Here is a 24,451-nt window from a genome sequence, read left to right as displayed (position 1 = left end):
TCACCTCAGACTTGTATTTTTATTGTTCGTATGATCTTGTGAAATAGACGATAGTGTTTGGGTGCTCTTTGTATTCGGACCTGTTTGTAGTAAGTCTCGACCCCCATTTTTCCCGCCGTTTTTCATTGCTTTGTGTTTGTGGTTAACTATTTGAATATATTTACCTCACTCCTCCCCCCCCACCCTCCTTCCTCCAATCCCCAAATGTCGATTTCATACATCCGATGCTTGTGTGACCCGTTGGTTTAGTTTCCATCCGTCATCTCCGCCACCGAAGGTGGAAGGAGGTGGTTTTCAGCCGTCCTTGTCTGTGTAAAGGATATATCGAGTCGTGGACCGGATTATGTTGAAATTGGCTGCGAGACGACGACGAATTGATTAGATTTTGGTAAAGATACGGGTCCGGTTTCAAATTGTCCAATTTAAATCCGTTTGAAGATTTCAAAATTGTTTTCTCCTCACATTTACATCGTTGCTGTGATTTGGTCCGCTCAGCCCATGTGACCTCGACGTTTGACTTGTCAATCGGATGAGTTTTCAAATGTTATTATTATTTTTTTTTTTAAATTGAAATTTTGTTTTCACTTCGCAGTCGCTATGGTTCATTAACACTCGGTTGTCATAAAGGTTGTAAGGATCACAATTTATACCCGTTTGCACGTCGTGTTACTGTACGTGGGTAGCGGTTGCTATTTGATAACATTGGCTTCCACTCAGCCTCATGTGATTATCATTATGTCTCCGCACCGAAGGTTCCGGGTTGTCAGTCCGTCCGTCCGGATTTTCGTTTACGCGATAACTCAAGAAGCAAATTGTACAATTTCATCAAACTTGGTAAAAAGGTAAAGCAAGACGGGGAAATTAAGTGATTAGATGCTGGGCCAGATGTGGTAAAGGTCGAGGTCAAACTCTAAAATTTCACTGTTTACACCCTAACTCAAGAAATAAAAGACAATTTCATTAAACTTTGTACACGTGTAAAGTAAGACGGGGCAATTAAGTGATTCGATTTTGGGCCAGATGTGATAAAGGTCAAGGATCAAGCTATGAAATTTTACTGTTTACACCCTAACTCAAATATTGGACAGAATTTCATCAAACTTGGTGCTAAGGAAAAGTTAGACAGGGCAATTCACTGATTATATTTTGGACTAGATATGATAAAGGTCAAGGGTCAAATATATCAATTCTCAAGTGTTTGTGCGGGAGAGCGAAGGCATACCCCGACGACTGCGTGCAGTCAAATGACTATTTTTTTTTTAAGTTCAATTTAAATTCTGTTTTCACTTTTTGCATTCGCCAAGGTTGATTCTAATTCGGTTGCATCAAGATTTGTGAAATTTGAATGTTTTATATCCTCTGTCTGTGTGGAATGCATTGCACCGAAGGGATGCTTCCATGCCGCCCAACGAGGCTATCTTAAGTTCAATTCGATTTCTGTTTTCACTTTTAGGACCTTCTGATGTCTCTGCAGTCTTAACGTGGACATTCGTAAAATCCGAGCAGAGACACTTTTCATGAGGAAAATGTATTAAATTCAAATAACCGTTCGGTATTGAGAAGAACACCACATGCTTTCCGCTCACTGTTTGACTTGGTACCGTGTCCCCCTGGGGGACTGCTTATCGGCAGCGTCTATCAGATCTTGGCTTATATTTTCAAAGGTTTGGTGATGTGCTATCCAAGTATCCAAAATAATTTCGGCGAAAAACGGACATTTTAACGTGTTAAAACATTTCATCGGATGTCGTGAGTTGGCAGGTCACATGATGTCTTGCAGGCAACGTGGCGCCTTATCTTGCGAGAGATTGAACTTTTCGGTGGTCCAACGGTCCTTTCTGTTGAATACCAACACATTGTGGAGAAGGCCATGATTTACAAGAATTCAGAGTATTTATTTAATGGCCGTTGGTGCGGGTTTGAAAATAGTGTGATGACTTTGCAAATTTCTCTGGAGAATGGAGGTCTTTGCTTCGAGCGGCCTCACGTGTTTATATTGTCTGGTAATGGGCTGTCCAATTATCAACATCATTTGGTAATCGGCTTTCATTCAACGTCGGGGTCATTCATGTTATTCAGCTTAATATATGCTGTTTGTGTTGTACTGATTGGTTAATTTACTGTTCATTGTATAATTATACAATTCTACAATGCTTTATAATTATACAATATAACCTATTATAATAGGTCAGAGCAGCCAATGATGATTCAGCTGACACCTCTTGTTTGAGAGCTTCTATGAACACAAAGCTTGAAATCTGAGGCTCACAGAATGTTTTAACATACTACATATGTGTGTATATATATATATATATATATATATATATATATATATATATATATATATATATATATATATATATATATATATATATATATATATATATATATATATATATATATATTGTTGTGGTTACCAAATTCGCAAACCACCATTCAGGTCCCTTAGGTGAGGTATCTCGGTAAGTGCATGTGTAGTTAGGCCCAAACCCGTTGTCTAGTGGGAATACATGTCATTTATGCGAGCTGCGACTCTTCAGGATAGCCGTTTTTCTTTTACTATCTTTATTTTGGACCAACCGCCATGATTACCACCACAACCACAACATCAACCAACAACCACAACGCCGCTTCACCACAACCGCCACGACCTTCACGTCACACCTCGCAACCGTAGCATCGCCACCGTTCTTGCCCCGCTGTGGGTACCGGTGTTGGACTCGTGCAGGGCGCACGTTGAACAGCGTGTACAAAATCACGGATTTTGTGCTTCAAAAACGGATCAAAAACGACACACGCCCACTTTTTGCCGTCCAATCGGTGAGCGAGGGGCGATTTGGCCCCGCCTCCAGAACGATCGATATATGCAAATTTGTGGATCAAAAAGCCTTCACGCCCACTTTTTCTCGGGCCAATGGGGAGCGAGGTGAAAGGTCAAAGGGAGGGGGTCAAAGGCGAAGCTACGGGGGGATAAAAGGACGGTGTTCGTCAGTCAGAGCGGTGTGGAAGTCTGGAGCCCGAAGCCTGCAGTAGCTGGAGAAGCAGAAGAGAGTCGAACGAGGAGAGCCCAAAGAAGAGTCCAGGGTGGAGAGTCCAGAGGCGGAGAGGCGGCAGCGGCGAAGGCAGACGAGGGGGTGCTCGCGTCGGTGCCAGGAGCTGCACGCCCGAGGGAGGCCGGCAGCGCGTCCTGGCCGAGGTGGAGACGCACACCAGGGGTAATAAAGATCCTCTATACCCCGAGCATCAGCAACCCCCTCCTGTTTCCCCCCACGCTGAGATAGTGCGACCAAGGGGGCCCCTTTCCACCCCCTGCCAGACACTGTCCGCGAGGCCCGCGGAGTGAGGCGCCATCGCCGCTCCGCGTCTCATCACCAGACGGGTAGGCGCGACCCGGTCTCGGCCTCAGGCCCGCCTCATCCTTGAGGGTATTTCTTTTCCTTGGTTTTGGGTATGTGTTGTCGGCGCCGTCTGTGAAGTAGAATTGTATAAGTGTTGCCGTGTGCTCGGTAGTCGGTATTAGCTCTGCATTGTGTCTTCGCTTTTATATTTGCTTTTTGTGTAAATTGAATTGTGTTTTCTTTTTTTTTGTGTGCTTTTGGTGGAATTGAATGTGTGCTTCCCGTGTGCCGCGAATAAATGTGCTTTATTGTTGAACTGTTCCCCGCTTCGCTTCGTCATTTCTTTCTTTGAATCCTCATCTTGCTTCACGTAAAGGGTTGGTAGTGGGCTGAATACGCCCGATAATTAATCGAACCGTCGAGGTCGACGATAACACCGCTCGGTTATTCTGATAGTACGGAACGGGTCGCTTAAGTGGCCCGTGTCCGAAGTCGACCTGCGGCGAGGTGCGATCGCCCGGTCTACCCTCCGCGTGGGTACTTAGGTAGGTCGGGTCGGCGAGCAACCCTATCCCACGCGGGGGCTGATTGGCTCGATCGCGGTGAGACCGAAAGGTCCACCCGTGACTGGTTCCCGGCGTTAGTCCGAGAGGGTCACGACTGGATTGTCCGTCCGGTGGGCGACGTGCCGCGATTCGAGTTACGTGGCCGTCAGCACGCCGGCGGGCGCGAAGATCCGCAACAATATATATATATATGTATGTATATATATATATATATATTATACTAGTAAAGGTGCCTGTCTTCGGGCTTCACTGGCAACATATGGTAAAAGACTGATAGCATGAATGTATTTTAAACAATATATTATATCATTTTTATCCATTGATTATCATTCAGGTTTTACACTTCGATGACATTACCATGTAGTTTAGTGACTACACAACGTGTACCATTCGTGAGTTCCGGAGGATCCATAGAGCGCATTAAAATTACAGGGCACCCTACTTTAAAGTGATCCAAAAGGCTGGATCAGTTTCCTCTACATAGTCATATCTTATAGATTTTAGCTGGTCAGAAAGTCATGGTTTTGTAAAGAAACTACGGCATATGGAAAGTGCAAATTAGTCAGGTATGAACTCAACTGTTTTCTCCCCAAATGGAGCGTGATTCTATGAGCCGAACTCATCTTGGTGGTCCTAGTGTAGCAGCATAGCAAACCTGTTGTGCATTTTGTGATTCAAGCACCAAATTTGGCACAAATGTACATTAATATGTTGCGAACATTTTCAGATATTGGGCCACGTGAAATTCTCTCTTTGTCCGCCATATTGGATTTCAAAATGGCTGCCACTTGAAATCTACATTTGCTATTATCTCTGGACGTAATGCAGCTATTGACTTGATTCTGGAATCTAAATGTATGTTTTTGGGGGCAAGGAATCCAATGGTACCATTTTCAACTTAATATTATCTATCACAGTCTGTTATATAATTTTATTTGGAAATTATCTCAGCAAATATTGGATTCAACACAATACTTTGAAAAGAATGTCTTAGTTCTGTAAATGTCTTAGGTATAATACTGACATGCTACATGGTCTCGTATTTGAGGCGAGGTGTACTGGTATGAGGCTAGGTATATACCGGTACTGAAGATGCGTGTACATAAAGAGTGTCATGTTAACAAGTTCAGCATTGCCACAAGTACATGTAAGTTGTTGACTCGTCATCATGTGCAGTCCCCTTCACACACACAGAGGGCTGTGCACTGCAGGGCAGCCTTTTTGCACTTGCAGCTCCTCACACACCCTTTCTTGCACTTGCAAGAAACCAGCTCAATGCAGCTGTGAGCTGCCTCAGTTGGCCTGGTCCAGTAAGGTGTGTACTGTCCTTCTCCAGTCCTTGACCAACCCAGTTGGTTGGTGGAGGGAGCTCTGGTGTTGGCAGCAGTATCTGACCCCACACATGTCCACCTTGATACACTGCCATCTTGACATGTTCCTCCAGAGCTGCCTTCGTTGGAGAGATGAGCTGCACATTGTTCTTCCTTGCGAAGAGTTTCCTCCTGGCCTTGTCAATGTCTGTGCATTTTCTGGTTCGATCATACAACAGGATCACGAACCTCTCGATGTGCATTGCATCGTCTGGTATGTCACGAGGTGCAGAGGACAGCAGCAGCAGCGCCTCAGTGAGTTCTGGCAGTACCGTCCAGACTGCCCACGCAGTCTTCTTGCCATGTCTATGAAGACTAGACACAGTGTCGCATCCAGTTAGAGCGTGGAAATTGGCAGTGGACGAGCCTTCTCTCGTCCCAATCCAGCTGCTATTCCGTGTGCTGCTCGGTATCGGAAACTCTGGCCTGTTCCGAATGCCAGCCACAGTTTGTCTTCTGGTTGCAACTCCTGTGCCAGGGACACTGCTAGCACCACATCGGTGTCTACAGTCCGGATGAGTATTGCATGGTGTCCATGCTGGACTGCGTGAGATGCATGCAGCAACATCCGACTGTCAGCTTCTTCATGGTTACATGGGGCGAGTGAGGTCAGATCTGGCAGTGGTGGCTTGCTGAGCACTGCCTCTCCATCAGTAATGACGAGTTGCTTGTCCTCCTGGTCAAACCATTCCATGAGAGCTGCTTAGAGGAACCTGAACAGCTCGGTCTTGTTGCTGTCCACTCGTAGGAAGTTCTGCCAGTTTCCTGGTATGACTGTGGCAGCCACCACACGTCTCCGCATACCTTGTCCCCGCTTTGCACGTGTACTACCTTTCAGTGAATCGGCAAGGTAAGTATCCCAGACCAGATCCAGGCGTGACACTGTTTGCAGCTTCGTGGACATATATGGGATGAAGATCTGTTGTGCATACTCTTCAAAGGTCTTTGATGCAGCCAGCTTCAGCATCTGGACGATGGCTGCTCCATCAAGCACAATACAGGTCGTGACAGGAGTCTCTGTCTTTGCGTCGGAGACTTCTTCCAAGCATGTGAGGAGATCACTCTTGTTACCAGTGCAGAGGCTTCTACCATCAGACAATGCAGGAGGACATGCCTGATTCTCATGACAAAAGAACTCCTCAAGGTTTCCATCCCTCGTCTGGCAGCCAATGTACAGGCGTGCGAAGAGTTCACAGTCATTCTTGATGGAGATGAGCTGTTGCTGACCTATGCTGTGGCTTCTTGGAGTGGAAGTGTTGAACACCGTCAGCTTGTTACGAGGAATGGGTGCGTCCACTGCCTTTGTTCTGTCCAACAGACACTCTCTGGTGAAAGCCTCAAACTGCTCTTGGCCAATCCTCTTGGCATTCATCACGGTCTCCACAGCAGCAGGATCTGCGATCTCCTTTGTGTCCAGTTTGACTACATCCTGACTCTCCTCGAATGGGTTGCCCATCTCCTCTATGACACCGACGAGAGAGCGAACATCTTTCACAAATGAGGCCTGTACACTTGTCGTCTGATCATAATGACTTGTCTGCTGTTTGCAGTCTCCAGTGTTGGTTCCCATCCTGGAATTCTTCGATCACCCTGGCAACTTCTGGTCCCACAACCATCCAGCGACGTAGGGCACTAGGGTTGTCAGTGAGCCCAACTGCTCCACCGTCTTCTTTGATGCAGGTATTATTCTGCTCATGTGCCTGGTCAATCGGGATTGAAGAGAACACCCTCTGTGTTTTCTGAACGGTGAAGTGGCTTTCCCTGAATTTCCTGGCTACATCTGGGTGTTTGATGTTGTTACTGAGTTGTTACGAGTGATTTAGTATAGTTTTTTTTTTATTTATATTTACAGAACTAAGACATTCTTTTCAAAGTATTGTGTTGAATCCAATATTTGCTGAGATAATTTCCAAATAAAATTATATAACAGACTGTGATAGATAATATTAAGTTGAAAATGGTACCATTGGATTCCTTGCCCCCAAAAACATACATTTAGATACCAGAATCAAGTCAATAGCTGCATTACGTCCAGAGATAATAGCAAATGTAGATTTCGAAATCCAATATGGCGGACATAAAGAGAATTTCAAGTGGCCCAATATCTGAAAATGTTCGCAACATATTAATGTACAATTGTGCCAAATTTGGTGGCTGTATCACAAAATGCACAATTCTTTTGAATATTTGGGCTAAGCCGCCCCACTACCTCTAAAAAATGGGAAACAGTTTTATTTCTTTTTTGTGCAATAATTCCTCCCATTTTGCAAATGGAGAACATGAACTGTTTAACTCCCATAATCATCAAAACAAATTTTGAGGGTCCTCTTAAGGAAGACAATATCATTACTATATATGTCAAAGCTTGTTTCATTTCATGCAGTAACAAAAATGTGATGGTGGAACAAAATAAGGGGCGTGACAAAATATATATATATATATATATATATATATATATATATATATATATATATATATATATATATATATATATATATATATTACAGGGTGTTCCAAAAAAGTACTCACATTTTGGCTCCTCATAACTCATTGAATTTTTCATTTCTTTTCAGATCAAATTTACCCTAATGGCAGAAGTACGACTAGGTTTTGAAGAAAGAAAATTTATCATAAAGTGCTACTGGAAGCACGAAAACATCATCGAAGTCCAAAGACAATTTAGAAGACATTTTCACAAAGATCCACCAACACGACGCACTATTGCTCGCATCCGAGATAAGATTGAAACAGATGGAACTGTGGATGATGTCGAAAAGGAGCTTTCAGGAAGACCAGTCGTAAACCACCCCCGCAAAGGAAAATCAATTGCTGGAAACCCTCCACTGATCCCCACGGAAATCTGTACGACAAATGACTCGTGAGACAGAATGCCAAAATCATGCGCCCATCGCATTTTGAAGCAAATTAATTGGAAAAGTTACATTCCAAAACTAGAGGGGGAGCACTCGGTAGAGTGCAAAACCTCTGCCTCCAACACTGCTGGGTCACTGAAGTGAACCTGATATCCTATTCATTGTAGGTCAAAATGGATCAGACTCTACTGAACCACGATTGAATAATCTAAACTACATCGACGCGCATGTAGAAATGCCAAAAAAAAAATCAATTTTTTTGAAAAAAAAAGGTGCAAAATTTGTTGTTTTTTTTTCTCCAACAAATTTTTTTGGGGGGGTGGAAATCATTTAAAACATGTAGAAATGCAAAAAAAAATTCTAATTTTTTGAAAAAAAGTTGCAAATACTTTTTCTCGAACAAATATTTTTTTGGGGTTGGAAATCACTTAAAACATGTAGAAATACAAAAACAAAAATTCAAATATTTTTTCAAAATGGCCGCCATAGCGGCCATATTGGACTTTGGACCAAGTCCAAAATCTAATAGCATGATCCTTGGACCATACCTAATCCCCCACCAAGTTTCGTCGAAATCCGTCCAGGAGTTTTTCCGTAATACTGTTCACAAACAAACACACAGAAAGGGGTGGCGGAGGGCGGAGGTTAATTAATCCACGCTCTAAATGAAGACGATCCTGACCGGAGAGCTGAATTTTGTGAGTGGTACATGGGCAAATGTGAAGAAGATGCCGCATTTCCAGCCAAAATTGTTTGGACGATGAGGCCACCTTCAAGTCAAATGGCTCAATTAACTGACACAATTGCACGTATTGGGCTCGTGAAAATCCGCATGTTACTATGGAACACCATTTAAACTTACCAGGGGTTACTGTGTGGTGTGGGATATCAGCATTGGGCATCCTTGGGCCATTCGTTTTTTGACCAGACTGTCACTGAGGATGTTTACTTAAACTTGCTGCAGGAATCCGTTGATCCATGTGTCAGAGATATATTTGGTGACGAAGAGGTTTACTTTCAGCAAGATGGAGCACCTCCCCACTACCACCGTGATGTAAGGGCCTATCTCGAAGCAACTTTTCCGAACAGATGGATTTGGCGAAGAGGTTGTGTTGAATTCCCTGCGCGTTCCCCAGACCTCACTCCAACGGACTTCTTTTATGGGGATATCTCAAAGATAAGGTTTACGGCTCAAAACCAGCAACAGTCGATGAGCTGAAAGAGGAAATTGAAAGACAATGTCTTGCAGTTCCAAATGAAATGCTTCGCAACGCTGTTGAATTAATTGGTCTGCATTATCAGCTGTGTTTGGAACGTGATGGTCGTCAGTTTGAACATTTGTAAACATGCATTTATATTTTTACCATTGATCTTGTTTCCAAGTCAAGAAACAACGCATTTATTATCATTTTAAGAGCGAGTACATTTTCTGGGACACCATATATATATATATATATATATATATATATATATATATATATATATATATATATATATATATATATATATATATATATATATATATATATATATATATATATATATATATATATATATATATATACATGAGCCTGGTGTTGGCGCAGTGGTTAGGGCAGTGGCTTGGGATCCAAGAGGTCCTGAGTTCAAGCCCCGTTGGGCCACTGAATTAATACACCAGGGGGTTGACAGCCTGTCATCCTTCCGAGGTCGGCGAAATGAGTACCAGTTTACTGGGCCGGTGTATACCCTGGTTAAAATAGGTGTACCATATCCCTGTGTCGTAAGAGGCGACCAGGGTTGCGTCAGGAAGGGCATCCGGCGTAAAACATGTGCCAAATCACTATGCGGATCATACGGATGATCCGCTGTGGCGACCCCTAATGGGAGCAGCCGAAAGAAGATATATATATATATATATATATATATATATATATATATATATATATATATATATATATATATATATATATATATATATATATATATACATATACATATACATATACATATACATATACATGAGGTGTGTTCAAAAAGTATCCAACGTTAATTTTTCGTGCGTAAACAAATGAAGCCACGGAGGTGTGGTTTGGTGCACGTATGTAGGCGATCCTAATTCGTATGCGCGAATATTTTCCCGCCTGCAGAAGCTATCAGTCGCCGACAGACCGCCGATGAGTGAGGAAGTGTAAGTGAGTGCTGTTGGATTTTCGTTTTTGAGAAAATGGCGGAAAAACTTGAACAACGCTACTGCATCAAATGTTGTGTAAAGCTTGGCGATTCCCAAGTGGAAACGATCCGCAAGATTCAACAGGCCTTCGGGAACGAAGCAATGGGCACCACACATAAAAGAGTGGTACAACCGCTTCAAAGATGGTCGTACCTCAGTGGAAAGTGAAGCACGTTCTGGTAGGCCCTCAACATCCCGAAATGAGATCGCCATTGACCAAGTGAGGACCCTGCTGATGCGGGATCATCGAATCACGATCAGAGAACTTGCAGACGAGGCGGGCGTCAACATTGGATCCGTTCATTCCATTGTGACTGAGGATTTGGGCTTAAGGAGAATCTCAGCGAAGTTCGTGCCAAAGCTGCAAACGATCGAGCAGAAGCAACTCCGTTTCGAGATCGCACAGGACATGCTGGAGACTGTGAACAGCGATCCCAAGTTCTTCAACACAGTGATCACTGGCGATGAGACCTGGGTTTATGGGTACGACCCAGAAACCAAGTTCCACTCATCACAATGGAAGCATCCAACATCCCAGAGGCCAAAAAAGCAAGGAAAGTCCGCAGCAATGTCACTCATGCTGACCGTCTTCTTTGACTCCAGTGGTGTGGTTCATCACGAGTGCGCACCACACGGCACAACCATCACCAAAGAATACTTCCAAGAGGTACTGCGTCGCCTTCATGACGCTGTGCAACGCAAACGGCCGGACCTGTGGGCAGCGGTCAATTGGCAGCTCCATCACGATAACGCACCCGCCCATTCTTCACATTTGATAGAGTTTCCTGGCCAAACACAACACACCTGTGCTTTGTCAGGCTCCCTACTCTCCCAACATGGCTCCATGTAACTTCTGGCTTTTCCCCAAGCTGAAAATGCCCCTGAAAGGGACCAGATTTCAGTCCAGAGAAGACATCATGCGGAATGCGACGGACCAGCTACGCGCCAGCGCAGCTTCCGACAGTGGCAGAACCGTTGGGAGAAGTGTGTGGCAGCCCAAGGGGACTACTTTGAAGGAGATTAGTGTAAGTTTGTTGTATCTGGATACGAGTATTTTTTATGAACAACAGTCGGATACTTTTTGAACACACCTCGTATATATGTATATGTATACGAGGTGTGTTCAAAAAGTATCCAACCTTAATTTTTCGTGCGTAAACAAATGAAGCGTGGGAGGCGTGGTTTGGTGCACGTATGTTGGCGATCCTAATCCGTATGCGTGAATATTTTCCCGCCTGCAGAAGCTGTCAGTTGCCGACAGACCGCCGATGAGTGAGGAAGTGTAAGTGAGCGCCATCAGATTTTCGTTTTTGACAAAATGACGGATCACTGTGGTCTCATCGCCTGTATTTAAGATCACTGTGTTTAAGAAGTCTGATCACTGTGTTGAAGAAGTTGGGATCGCTGTTCACAGTCTCCAGCATATCCTGTGCGATCTCCAAACGGAGTTGCTTCTGCTCGATCGTTAGCAGCTTTGGCACGAACTTCGCTGAGATTCTCCTTCAGCCCAAAATCCTCAGTCACAATGGAATGAACGGATCCAATGCTGATGCCTGCCTCGTCTGCATGTTCTCTGATCGTGATTTGACAATCCTGCATCAGCAGGGTCCTCACTTGGTCAATGACGATCTCATTTCGGGATGTTGAGGGCCTACCAGAACGTGCTTCACTTTCCATTGATGTGCGACCATCTTTGAAGCGGTGTACCACTCTTTTATCTGTGTGGTGCCCATTGCTTCGTTCCCGAAGGCCTGTTGAATCTTGCGGATCGTTTCCACTTGGGAATCGCCAAGCTTTACACAAAATTTGATGCAGTAGCTTTCAAGTTTTTCCATCATTTTGTCAAAAACGAAAATCATACGGCGCTCACTTGCACTTCCTCACTCATCGGCGGTCTGTCGGCAACTCACAGCTTCTGCAGGCAGGAAAATATTCACGCATACGGATTAGGATCGCCTACATACGTGCACCAAACCATGCCTCCCTAGCTTAATTTGTTTACGCGCGAAAAATTAAGGTTGGATACTTTTTGAACACACCTCGTGTGTGTATATATGTATATATATATATATATATATATATATATATATATATATATATATATATATATATATATATATATATATATATATATATATATATATATATATATATATTGCAATACCAAGCTTGCACACTAATAACTCGGCTCGCCTTCACACGATCCCTATGAAATTGCTGTGGCACTTGGCGGACATGCCGGCAATGTTTGGGAAGTCTTGGCATTCCATAGTACCACTTGCATTTTGCACAATGCGTATTTTTGTCATTCCCCGTGTACGATCTGTCGTCTGCTTCCAGCTCTGTTGTACTGCTATCCTGTGCATGTGCACGGGTATCGCATATATATATATATATTTTTTTTTTTGGTCCATGATCAATTTGAAATATATAAAGTTGTCTGAATGTTCCCTCCACATGGCTTGTTTTTGTTCACTATGATATACTTATTTGCCTGTGAATTGTTGTGGTCCTACGATAACGTTTAGCGGTCGCTCAAAGATGAGGATTTTTGGCTGATGAGTGAAATTTGCATAATTTTGAGATGGATTGTTAGGTACTCCTGCTTGCCCCCCCCCCACCCCCTGCCAAAGCAGTGGCGTGGTGGTGCTTCTGTTATAGCGATGGAATGGGGTGACAGCACGAGCGGGAACGGTGAGGGCGGTTGATTTTAGACTCGCTTGTCTGGGGCAGCCGCACTCTTCAATAATATATTGTGCTGATCATGTGATTTTTTTTGGTCCATCATTTCTTTCAATTTCTTTGGCTGAGGTTGAGTGATGGCGTTGAAGCCAGGACTCCGTTCTTCTCCCGAAAGCTGGCTACTGGGAGCATCGATATCACAGCTTTCTGCCAGAAGATTGCCACATGGACTGAATGTTCTATGCTTCTTACAATTCCACCATGTTACCGAGAAAAAGACTTTTGCTGAGAGCTATAGAATCACGTGTTGTGAAGTGATTGAGGTGTGGAATAGATCGAGATTGCCCACGCAACGTCCGGATGCATGCGAACGTAAGCTGAAAAAGCTCCACGAGAGATATCTAAAACTAAAGAAAAATCGCAAAAGGGACAACGACACTGGTGAAATGAACAACAATCTATTTCTCTCAGACCTGGAGGAGTTATTCGACGTAGCGACAGCCAATGCATCATCGGAAATAGTGATTGGTTATGACCGTGACTTCCTGGAGCTTCAGCGAGAGAAGTGTTCTCCAGTAGCATGGCTGGAGCTGATTTAGTCACCCACTCTAGAGAGGAAAATAAACGAAAAAGAGACGAAAATGAAGACTGAGCTCGGCAACGTTTGCGCTGAAAGGGAAAGCCGCAAGCTGAAGGTAACTGAAAGCGAACCGCTATCGTCTACGTCAGGTGAATCTGAAATTCCGGAGGATGAATATATAGCTCCCTCAACGTCATCGGAGACCCCTGGCTGCAGTAAAACAAGCTCATTCGGCTACTTCATCCAATCCCAAACCAAAACATTTTCCGATCTCCGGATGTTGTAGCAGTGCTGCATCACGTCAACTTGCCAGATCGCGGGGCTGTGTTCGTGGCCGGAGCTGGCGCCAAGGCCCTCGGTCATGATATCGGCGACATGACCCTATCACGGAGCTCTGTACGACGTTCTCGTATGGAGGGATGTAGAGAAGCAGCTGTTGCCGAGGAAGACGACTTCTCCCTGAAAAGTCCTCTTCTCCACTAGGATGGTAAACTCTTACCAGATATTGACGGCTCAAAGAAAAATGTCGACCGTATCACGGTGTTGGTTACTGGTAACGGAGAAGAGAAGCTGTTGGGTGTCCCAAAAGCAACCAGTGGAACAGGCGAACAGCAGGCAACTGCTTGCATTGATTGCATTGAAAAATGGGGAGTCAAAGATCAGGTTCATGGCATTGTCTTTGATACTACAAGCAGCAATACCGGCCTACATAGAGGCGCTTGCATCAGACTAGAGAACTACATGGAGAGAGAAATCTTGTGGGTTGCATGTAGACACCACATGCATGAAATAGTTCTGTCGCACGCCTATGCCTGCACATTCGGTGGAACTTCTGGCCCCGACGATCTTCTGTTCAAACGCTTCCAGAAGAAATGGGCAGACTTGGATCATAACCAGTACGACGTGTGTACGGTTTTTGATGATCCAGTACTCGCTGAGCTGCGAGTGGAGATGTTGGATTATTTACAGATAGCAATCGCCCAACAACAACCGAGGGACGATTACCTGGAATTGCTGAAGATCTCTCCTATTCCTGGGTGGCGATGCGGATGCCGGATCCTTCAGATTCCGGGCTCCAGGAGCGATGCATCAAGCTCGATGGATGGCTTAAGGAATATACGCTATAAAAATTTACTTGTTCCACCATCAATTCAAACTGACAAAAAAGGAAAGCAAGAATATTCTGGACTTTGCCTTGTTTGTGAGCCTGGCGTACGTAAAATATTGGAACGAGGCACCCATTGGGGTCCGGACTCCTTATAACGACATCCAGTTCATGAATGTGCTCAAACGTTACCCGGATCGGAAATTATCGGACAAGACAGTTAAAGTGTTCTCGAACCACCTGTGGTACCTGTCGGAACACTTGGTGGGATTCACCTTCTTCGATGATCGCGTGACCGAGGAGACGAAGTCGAAGATGGTCACCAATTTGTCCAGACCAAAAGATGTCGTGTACCATCGACCAATTCCTCCATCAGACATGATTGCGGGGCCTGAACAAATCCCAGGATTGGTTACAGAACAAACGATGACCTTCTCCCTGCTGGGTGAAAAAAAGCCGCGAAAAGGCCTCCGAATTACTGAAGGTAGCGCTGAACGAGTGGGAGAGCCATCCCTGCTACACAGAGCTCCAGCAGGCATGTAGGAGGCTTAAAGTCGGAAACGACACTGCTGAGCGCTGTATCCGACTCGTCCAGCAGTACAACGAGACACTCACGAAAGACGAGGAACAGAAACAATACCTACTCAGACTTGTTTCGAACCATCGCAAGGCCCTTCCTGAGCCATCAAAGCCCTTTTGATGAGCTCTGCCGAGGACAGGATAACGGACAGAGAAATGTGACGTGTTATGACAGTGTTCGAGTGCAGTGTGCTGCATCTTTTTATGTCACTTGTGGAATAAAGCGTTTGAAACAAAAATCCAATATTCTCGAATGTTTTGGTCAAAAGTTGACTCTGAGCGACCTCGAGGTATAGGTATACACCAATCGCCATGAAATTTTGTAGCATAAATCCATAGTGGTCGTGGACAAAATCAAGCCGTGTGGACACGGGAAATTCGGAAAAAAAATTGTGGACCACCCTAATATATATATATGTATATGTATATACACACATACATACACACACGGGGTCCGTCGAAAAAGTAATGGGACTGAGCCTGCTGTGTGCTCCACTTACAAAACTTGAATTAACGGGTTGCGTCAGTCTTTCGCAACATTCCCGCTACATATATATATATATATATATATATATATATATATATATATATATATATATATATATATATATATATATATATATATATATATTGTACATCATCTTCTTCTTTCGGCTGCTCCCGTTAGGGGTCGCCACAGCGGATCATCAATATGATCCGCACAGTGATTTGGCACATGTTTTACACCGGATGCCTTTCCTGACGCAACCCTGGTAACCTCTTGTGACACAGGTATCTGGTACATCTATTTTAACTGGGGTATACACCGGCCCAGTACACTGGTACTCATTTCGCCGACCTCGGAAGGATGACAGGCTGAGTCAACCCCCTGGTGTATTAATTCAGTAGCCCAACGGGGCTTGAACTCAGGACCTTTTGGATCCCTGTTGACTTGCGGTGTGGATGATTGCTGAGGAACTTTCCATCAACAAGGACACTGTCTAGAGCATAGTCACTGAAAATCTCGAAATGCGCAGAGATGGTCCCCAAGCTGTTGTCCGAGGACCAGAAACAGCAAAGTCACTTTCTGTCAAGACATTATCGAGCACCAAGACATTGATATATCAAGACATTGACATGGACAAGTGTGAGACTGGATGGAAACTATTTTGAAGGCGACAACCTGTGATTTCAATATATTTTTTGGAGTAAAATTTCTGTGAAGTCGGTCCCTTTGCTTTTTGATGGACCGTGCGTGGCGTGCGTGTTCGCTCTATGGATTTGTACTGTGGTGTTGGGAGGTTTGTAGAATCATTTACTTTAACATGTCCATTGTGAGATACCAAATTAGGGGTAAAACTGTGTTGTGTACACAGGTCAGAGGATGAAATGACACAATTTATTGTCTCTGCTCGGTTTCCTGAAAACAGTGCAACTTGTCTCAGCAATGACAGCACATCATTAATGTGGTTCAACAGGACATATGAAGGAATTGAAAAATACGAATCTTCTATTCATCATCCTGAAAAATCTTGCATATTCAGATATAGACCTTTTCCAGTTGACAAAAATCCGATATTGCTCCCTTTTTGGGGCATTCATGAAGGATATACTCTTCGAAATAGTAAACTTTAACCCACCCACCCACCCACCCCTTAAATATTGTACTTTAAAATTAATCTGCGTTATCCAGCAACACAACAATTGTTATACATCCTCCCCTCCACAAATCCCTTCCCCTCCACACTCCCTCCCCCTTCCCCTCCAAACTCCCTCCCTCTTCCCCTCCACACTCCCTCCCCCTTCTCCTCCAAACTCCCTCCCCTTCCCCTCCACACACTCTCCCTCCCCTTCCCCTCCACACACTCTCCCTCCCCCTTCCCCTCCACACACTCTCCCTCCCCCTTCCCCTCCACACACTCTCCCTCCCCCTTCCCCTCCACACACTCTCCCTCCCCCTTCCCCTCCACACACTCTCCCTCCCCCTTCCCCGCCACACACTCTCCCTCCCCCTTCCCCTCCACACTCCCTCCCCACTTCCCCTCCACACTCCCTCTCCCTTCCCCTCCACACTCCCTCCTCCCTTCCCCTCCACACTCCCTCCTCCCTTCCCCTCCACACTCCCTCCCCCTTCCCCTCCACACTCCCTCCCCCTTCCCCTCCACACTCCCTCCCCCTTCCCCTCCACACTCCCTCCCCCTTCCCCTCCACACTCCCTTCCCCCTTCCCCTCCACACTCCCTCCCCCTTCCCCTCCACACTCCCTCCCCCCTTCCCCTCCACACTCCCTCCCCCTTCCCCTCCACACTCCCTCCCCCCTTCCCCTCCACACTCCCTCCCCCTTCCCCTCCACACTCCCTCCCCCTTCCCCTCCACACTCCCTCCCCCTTCCCCTCCACACTCCCTCCCCTTCCCCTCCACACTCCCTCCCCCTTCCCCTCCACACTCCCTCCCCCTTCCCCTCCACACTCCCTCTCCCCTTCCCCTCCACACTCCCTCCCCCCTTCCCCTCCACACTCCCTCTCCCCCTTCCCCTCCACACACTCTCCCCCCTTCCCCTCCACACTCCCTCCCCCTTCCCCTCCACACTCCCTCCCCCTTCCCCTCCACACTCCCTCCCCCTTCCCCTCCACACTCCCTCCCCCTTCCCCTCCACACTCCCTCCCCCCCTTCCCTCCACACTCCCTCCCCCCTTCCCCTCCACACTCCCTCCCCCTTCCCCTCCACACTCCCTCCCCCTTCCCCTCCACACTCCCTCCCCCTTCCCCTCCACACACTCCCTCCCCCTTCCCCTCCACACTCCCTCCCCCTTCCCCTCCACACTCCCCTCCCCCTTCCCCTCCACACTCCCCTCCCCCTTCCCTCCACACTCCCTCCCCCCTTCCCCTCCACACTCTCCCCTCCTTCCCCTCCACACACACTCCCTCCCCCTTCCCCTCCACACACTCTCCCTCCCCCTTCCCCTCCACACACTCTCCCTCTCCCCTTCCCCTCCACACACTCCCTCCCCCCTTCCCCTCCACACACTCTCCCTCCCCCTTCCCCTCCACACACTCTCCCTCCCCCTTCCCCTCCACACACTCCCTCCCTCCCCCTTCCCCTCCACACACTCCCTCCCCCCTTCCCCTCCACACACTCTCCCTCCCCCTTCCCCTCCACACACTCTCTCCCCCCTTCTCTCCACACACTCTCCTCTCCTCCCCCCTTCCTCCACACACTCCCTCCCCCTTCCCCTCCACACACTCTCCCTCCCCCTTCCCCTCCACACACTCTCCCTCCCCCCTTCCCCTCCACACACTCTCCCTCCCCCCCTCCCCGCCACACACTCTCCCTCCCCCCTTCCCCTCCACACACTCTCCCTCCCCCTTCCCTCCACACACTCTCCCTCCCCCCTTCCTCTCCACACACACTCTCTCCCTCTCCCCCTTCCCCTCCACACACTCTCCCTCCCCCTTCCTCCACACACTCTCCCTCCCCCTTCCCCTCCACACACTCTCCCTCCCCCTTCCCCTCCACACACTCTCCCTCCCCCTTCCCCTCCACACACTCTCCCTCCCCCTTCCCCTCCACACACTCTCCCTCCCCCTTCCCCTCCACACACTCTCCCTCCCCCTTCCCTCCACACACTCTCCCTCCCCCTTCCCCTCCACACACTCTCCCTCCCCCCTTCCCCTCCACACACTCTCCCTCCCCCTTCCCTCCACACACTCTCCCTCCCCCTTCCCCTCCACACACTCTCCCTCCCCCTTCCCCTCCACACACTCTCCCTCCCCCCTTCCCCTCCACACACTCTCCCTCCCCCCTTCCCCTCCACACACTCTCCCTCCCCCTTCCCCTCCACACACTCTCCCTCCCCCTTCCCCTCCACACACTCTCCCTCCCCCTTCCCCTCCACACACTCTCCCTCCCCCTTCCCCTCCACACACTCTCCCTCCCCCCTTCCCCTCCACACACTCTCCCTCCCCCTTCCCCTCCACACACTCTCCCTCCCCCTTCCCCTCCACACACTCTCCCTCCCCCTTCCCCTCCACACACTCTCCCTCCCCCTTCCCCTCCACACACTCTCCCTCCCCCTTCCCCTCCACACACTCTCCCTCCCCCCTTCCCCTCCACACACTCTCCCTCCCCCTTCCCCTCCACACACTCTCCTCCCCCCCTTCCCCTCCACACACTCTCCCTCCCCCTTCCCCTCCACACACTCTCCCTCCCCCCCTTCCCCTCCACACACTCTCCCTCCCCCTTCACATGGGAGACTTTCTTCAGTCCCTGCAATGCAACTAAAGCTGGAAAACCTCTGGTAACAGTTGGTCCAGACAGAGTGCAAAGTATCATCCGGTCAAGCAAAGCAAGACAAGATGGTATACATGAAGAGCTTGAACAGAGATTACATGCAGACCAATCTATTGAGCTCAAATGACATCAAGACTGTGTGTCAACTTACACATCATGCTCACACATAGAAAGACACTTGAAACGAATGAGTAATGTCTGTTTGGAAGATGCTTCACCAAGCAAAAGAAGCCGCCATTCGAAGACGACAGTATTTGACTTTAAAGAACATTGCATTTTTTGTGGAGAAAAGTGCATCATGGACTTTGATAAGAAGACTTTGGACTTTGGAACTTGGCATTTGTCAAGTTGAGTACTCCAGATGGGAAATAGGTTTTATGTTTTTTTTCCCCTGGTGGGTTTTGTTGATATTGCATATGTTGAACACTATCCAATCCGTATGACAGAGGTCATCTTGGGCTAAATTGTATGTGGTTGGGGGGTGGGTTTGAATTTGATTGCAGTAATGTGATTTGGCAGCTGTATTTTAATATAAAAATCTCAAATGGCTAAAGATTGAGGCAAAACTTTTCAGGTGTAAGCTTATCGATGAGGAACAAAAAGTTCCCCATCTATTCTGTCGTGGGTCACGTAATTTGGCAGCTGTTATTGTATATAAATTTTTTTTTATTATTCTTAATATATTATTATTTACGAGACAACCTGTGAACCTGTTGGGTTCCCGTTGACAGCGGTTGATAACACTGAACAACAAATTTCAAAAAATTTTTTTTACTGGAGATGTGTAAAGTGATTAAGACTAATTTGGGTATGCTGATTTCAAAAATCATAACCGTTTTGCTGTATCACGTCAGGATTTTCAGGAACAGAAATATTCCCATTGCCTAGAAGTCAGGATTTCAATGAAATTTACATACGTCTTTAACATGTCTATTTCGTACAATTGTTGTTAACTTGTGTTATATTTCTTTCTTTCAGATAAAGATGAGTAGGCGTTCCTGTACCAATCATCCTGACAACTTCTGTTATGTCTGTGGTCGGTATACCAAAAAAGATCAACAGCGAAGTATATCTACAGCAGTGAAAATGAAGGCCGCCTACTTTCACTACTTTGGGTGTAAGGTGGGGGACCAAGAACAGAGCTGGGCACCACACATCTGCTGCACAAGCTGTCACACAACCTTGACTCAGTGGTTGGTGGGCAAGCGCGCGAGCATGCCATTTGCGGTGCCCATGATATGGCGTGAGCCGCAGAATCATCATGATGATTGTTATTTCTGCTGCACAAGCATCGCCGGCTTCAACAAGAAGAATAAAGGTCACATCAAGTACGCTGACTGCGTCTCTGCTCGTAAACCTGTGCCTCATGATGACGAGAACCCCGTTCCAACACCTCCAGCTGATCAGAACATAGCTGTAAGCAGTGGTGAAGAGGATGGTGATGATGAACCTTTTGAACCCGACACTCAAGAATCACACCTTCTGAACCAGGGAGACTTAAATGATCTTGTAAGAGATCTCTCGCTGTCAAAGGCGAAGGCAGAGCTGCTTGGATCAAGGCTGCAGCAGTGGAATCTACTTGAACCTAACACCAAGATATCCTTGTCTTATCCAGAGCAGCACAAACGCAAAGCCAAATGCCTAAAGCATTTTTAATTACATTCTAGTGGAGTTTTTCTGTAATTTCTATAATTTTGAAGTATTCATGATGAAATAAATGAATAAATGAATTTTTGTAAATTTCATTGAAATCCTGACTTCTAGGCAATGGGAATATTTGTTACTGAAAATCCTGACGTGATACAGCAAAACGGTTATGATTTTTGAAATCAGCGTACCCAAATTAGTCTAAATCACTTTACACATCTCCAGTAAAAAATTTTTGTTGTTCAGTGTAATCATTTCAAAAAAAAAAGATAGTTCCAGCAAACTATACCGCTGAGGGCTGTTTGCATTGATCAAATTCTCCTGAAGAGTACTTGACTGAATCGGGAATTGATTTTTTTAATAATTTTTTTGTTGCCTGATTTGAACGAAACTTGATATTGTGCTTCAATGTGAAGAAAAAAAAAAACTGAGAAAACGTCGAAGTTATTGTGCGTAATCTTGCAAACAATTTTATTTATTAATGAACACGGAAGTATGAGATCAAAATGGTGATGTTTATTTTTTGCTTAAAAATAAATCGTTCTTTGTCTATACTCAATGTTTGAGATTTTTTAATATAGCTTTTCAAGAAAAAAAAAAAGATAGCTCCGGCACACTATACTGCTGAGGTTTGCATTGATCAAATTCTCCGAAGTATTTGACTGATTCGGGAATTGATTTTTTTTTTTTAATTTTCGTTGCCCGATTTGAACGAAACTCGATACAGCACACCGCAGGAGAATGGTTTGGTGGGTCGAAAATTTTTGCGCTATCGTGTACCGTTTTGGCTGTACTTTGGGTACATACATACATACATACATACATACATACATACATACATACATGATGAGAGTTTTAGTAATCCATCTTTTATTCCAGCAATCTGTGTGTGTGTGTGTGTGTGTGTGTGTGTGTGTGTGTGTGTGTGTGTGTGTGTGTGTGTGTGTGTGTGTGTGTGTGTGTGTGTGTGTGTGTGTGTGTGTGTGTGTGTGTGTGTCTGTGACCGCTCTTTCTCGACAACCGCTGGTCCGATCTAATTGAAACTTGCCAGGTATATTGCTGGGGACCTGAGAATGTGCCTTTTCAATGTTTGATATTAATTGGACAAGTGCTTCCCAAGTTATGGCCATTTATTTACCAAACCATGAGAAGACACGTTGTTGCGTGTGCGTGGCCGATGGGGAAGGGAAGCTCAGCTGCGTTCCCCATTACGGGTTACAACGTACAGACTTCCGGAGAGTGATGACTTCGTGTATTCTCATAATTTCTCGATTTCTTATGCGCATTTATAGATAAACACAATGCCGCAAGTTATGATCGTTTTCATATGAGGTGGTGCATAAATTTCGGTAACATCAGAGTGCTGGTATGCTCCGAACCAGGAAGTCATTTTTTTTCTCTCTCTTCTCTTCTCTTTTTGTTTGTCCTTGCGATGACATTGCGAAAAGGCAAAATACGTTGGCGCTAATTGAATAATTGGCCATTAAAACCGAAATTGCGAATCATCGTAACTGTGATATGCGAACTTCCGCGCAACACACGTACGGGCATGCGATAGCGAAGAAATTGCCTGTGTGGCTGTTGTTTGTTGCTCGCGGTTGGAATATTTATTTATTATTATTATTTTTTTTTTTTTAATACGTGCACGTACTAGTATATAGAGATGTATGCATTGTACATCATGCCTGGTGTGGTCTTGAGATCCACAGATCCTGAGTTCAAATCCCACTCAGCTGTTAAATTAATACCAAGTGGGGTTGACTCTGCCTGTCATCCTTCTGATGTTGGCAAAATGACTGCCAGCTTGCTGGTATCCTGTCAGAGTGGTGACCTGTCCAGGATTGTGCCCAATAGCCAGCCAAGGAGACTGTTTTGGCAGCACCAATGCTCTGCACAGAGTATGGTCCCAATGGATGTATATATTGTATTTTCTATTTTATGCTTATATTATATTATTAGGTCATCTCTACCGAGATGACCTAATAAAGCCAGACCAAATGTCCGTCCGTCAATTTTTCTTTCCGATCTTCATGAAACTTAGTATGTGGGTAGAGGTCGATGAGTGTTGCACAATGATATAACTTTTGTCCGGGTTCAAGGTCAGGGTCAAGGTCACGTAAGTTATAAAAATCGCCATTTTCAAAACCTATCCATTCTGCAAGATATTCGGCAACTGTTTATTGATTATGATAGTAAAAAATATTATCTTGTATCTAACCAGACAGATTTTTGAATTTCCTTCCCGTTTGATCGTCACGTGATCTGGAAGATGGCCAAAAACGCCGATGCGATTCGCAAAGAAGGAAGGAAGGAGAAATGAAATATAAATATATGAAATAAAATAAAATGCAAATAAATAAAATTTCATGCAATAAAATGCAAATATATGAAAATGAAATATAAATTGTTACGAATTCGCGCCTGCCGGCGTGCGAACTGCCACTTTCCACTAATAGTTGCAGCTCGCCCACCGGACGGACAATTCAGTCGTGACCCTCCTGGAGCTATCGCCAGGAACTAGTCACGGGTGGGGGTTTAACCTCACTACGGTCGTGCCAATTGTCTACCCTCGCAGGATAGCGTCGCTCGCCAAATTCGATCTACCTAAGTACCTGCGCGGGCAGTCGACCGGGTGACCGTACCTCTGCGCAGGTCGGTTTAGGACACGAACCGCTTAAGGGGTCTGTTCCGTATTGCAGGGAAAACCGAGCGGGTATTATCGCCCGACCTCGCCGGATCAGATTTTACTCAACGGGTGCTTACAACCCAAGCCAATTTATTCCGCGATGCAAGATGGCATTTCAATGTGGTGAAAGGAGGACGCGACGAACAGGGTACATTTCACACAAGGACATTTATTCAAGCAAGCACGTATATACAGCCAAGGCAGTCATGCAATGTACAGGCAAATAGAAGCAAAAGTAATACGACCGACTATTATTATTATTTCACAGGCACTTAACAGGTTTACTTATGGGGACACTGTGCCACAGCAGTCATACAAAACAGAAGGAAAGACCCCCTCATAGGCAAGGGGGTAGACTGGGTTCGTAAACCTTTATGGCCGTGGATGACCGAATGGCCCATGAGACCGACGCTGGTTACCTGCACCCTCGTGGTGCAACGGTCGGCGAGCTTTCTCTGGCACTCTCCTCTCGTGCGCGCCTCGACCCTGGACCACCGCTCACAACCCTCACGACTTGGCGCCCAGAGGGAAGTCACCCGGATGTC

Source organism: Eptatretus burgeri, chromosome 1, assembly GCF_056783735.1.
Source record: "Eptatretus burgeri isolate ZD-2024b chromosome 1, Ebu_testis_v1, whole genome shotgun sequence".
NCBI classification, from domain to species: Eukaryota; Metazoa; Chordata; class Myxini; order Myxiniformes; family Myxinidae; genus Eptatretus; species Eptatretus burgeri.
Note: the sequence above shows the minus strand (reverse complement) of the source record.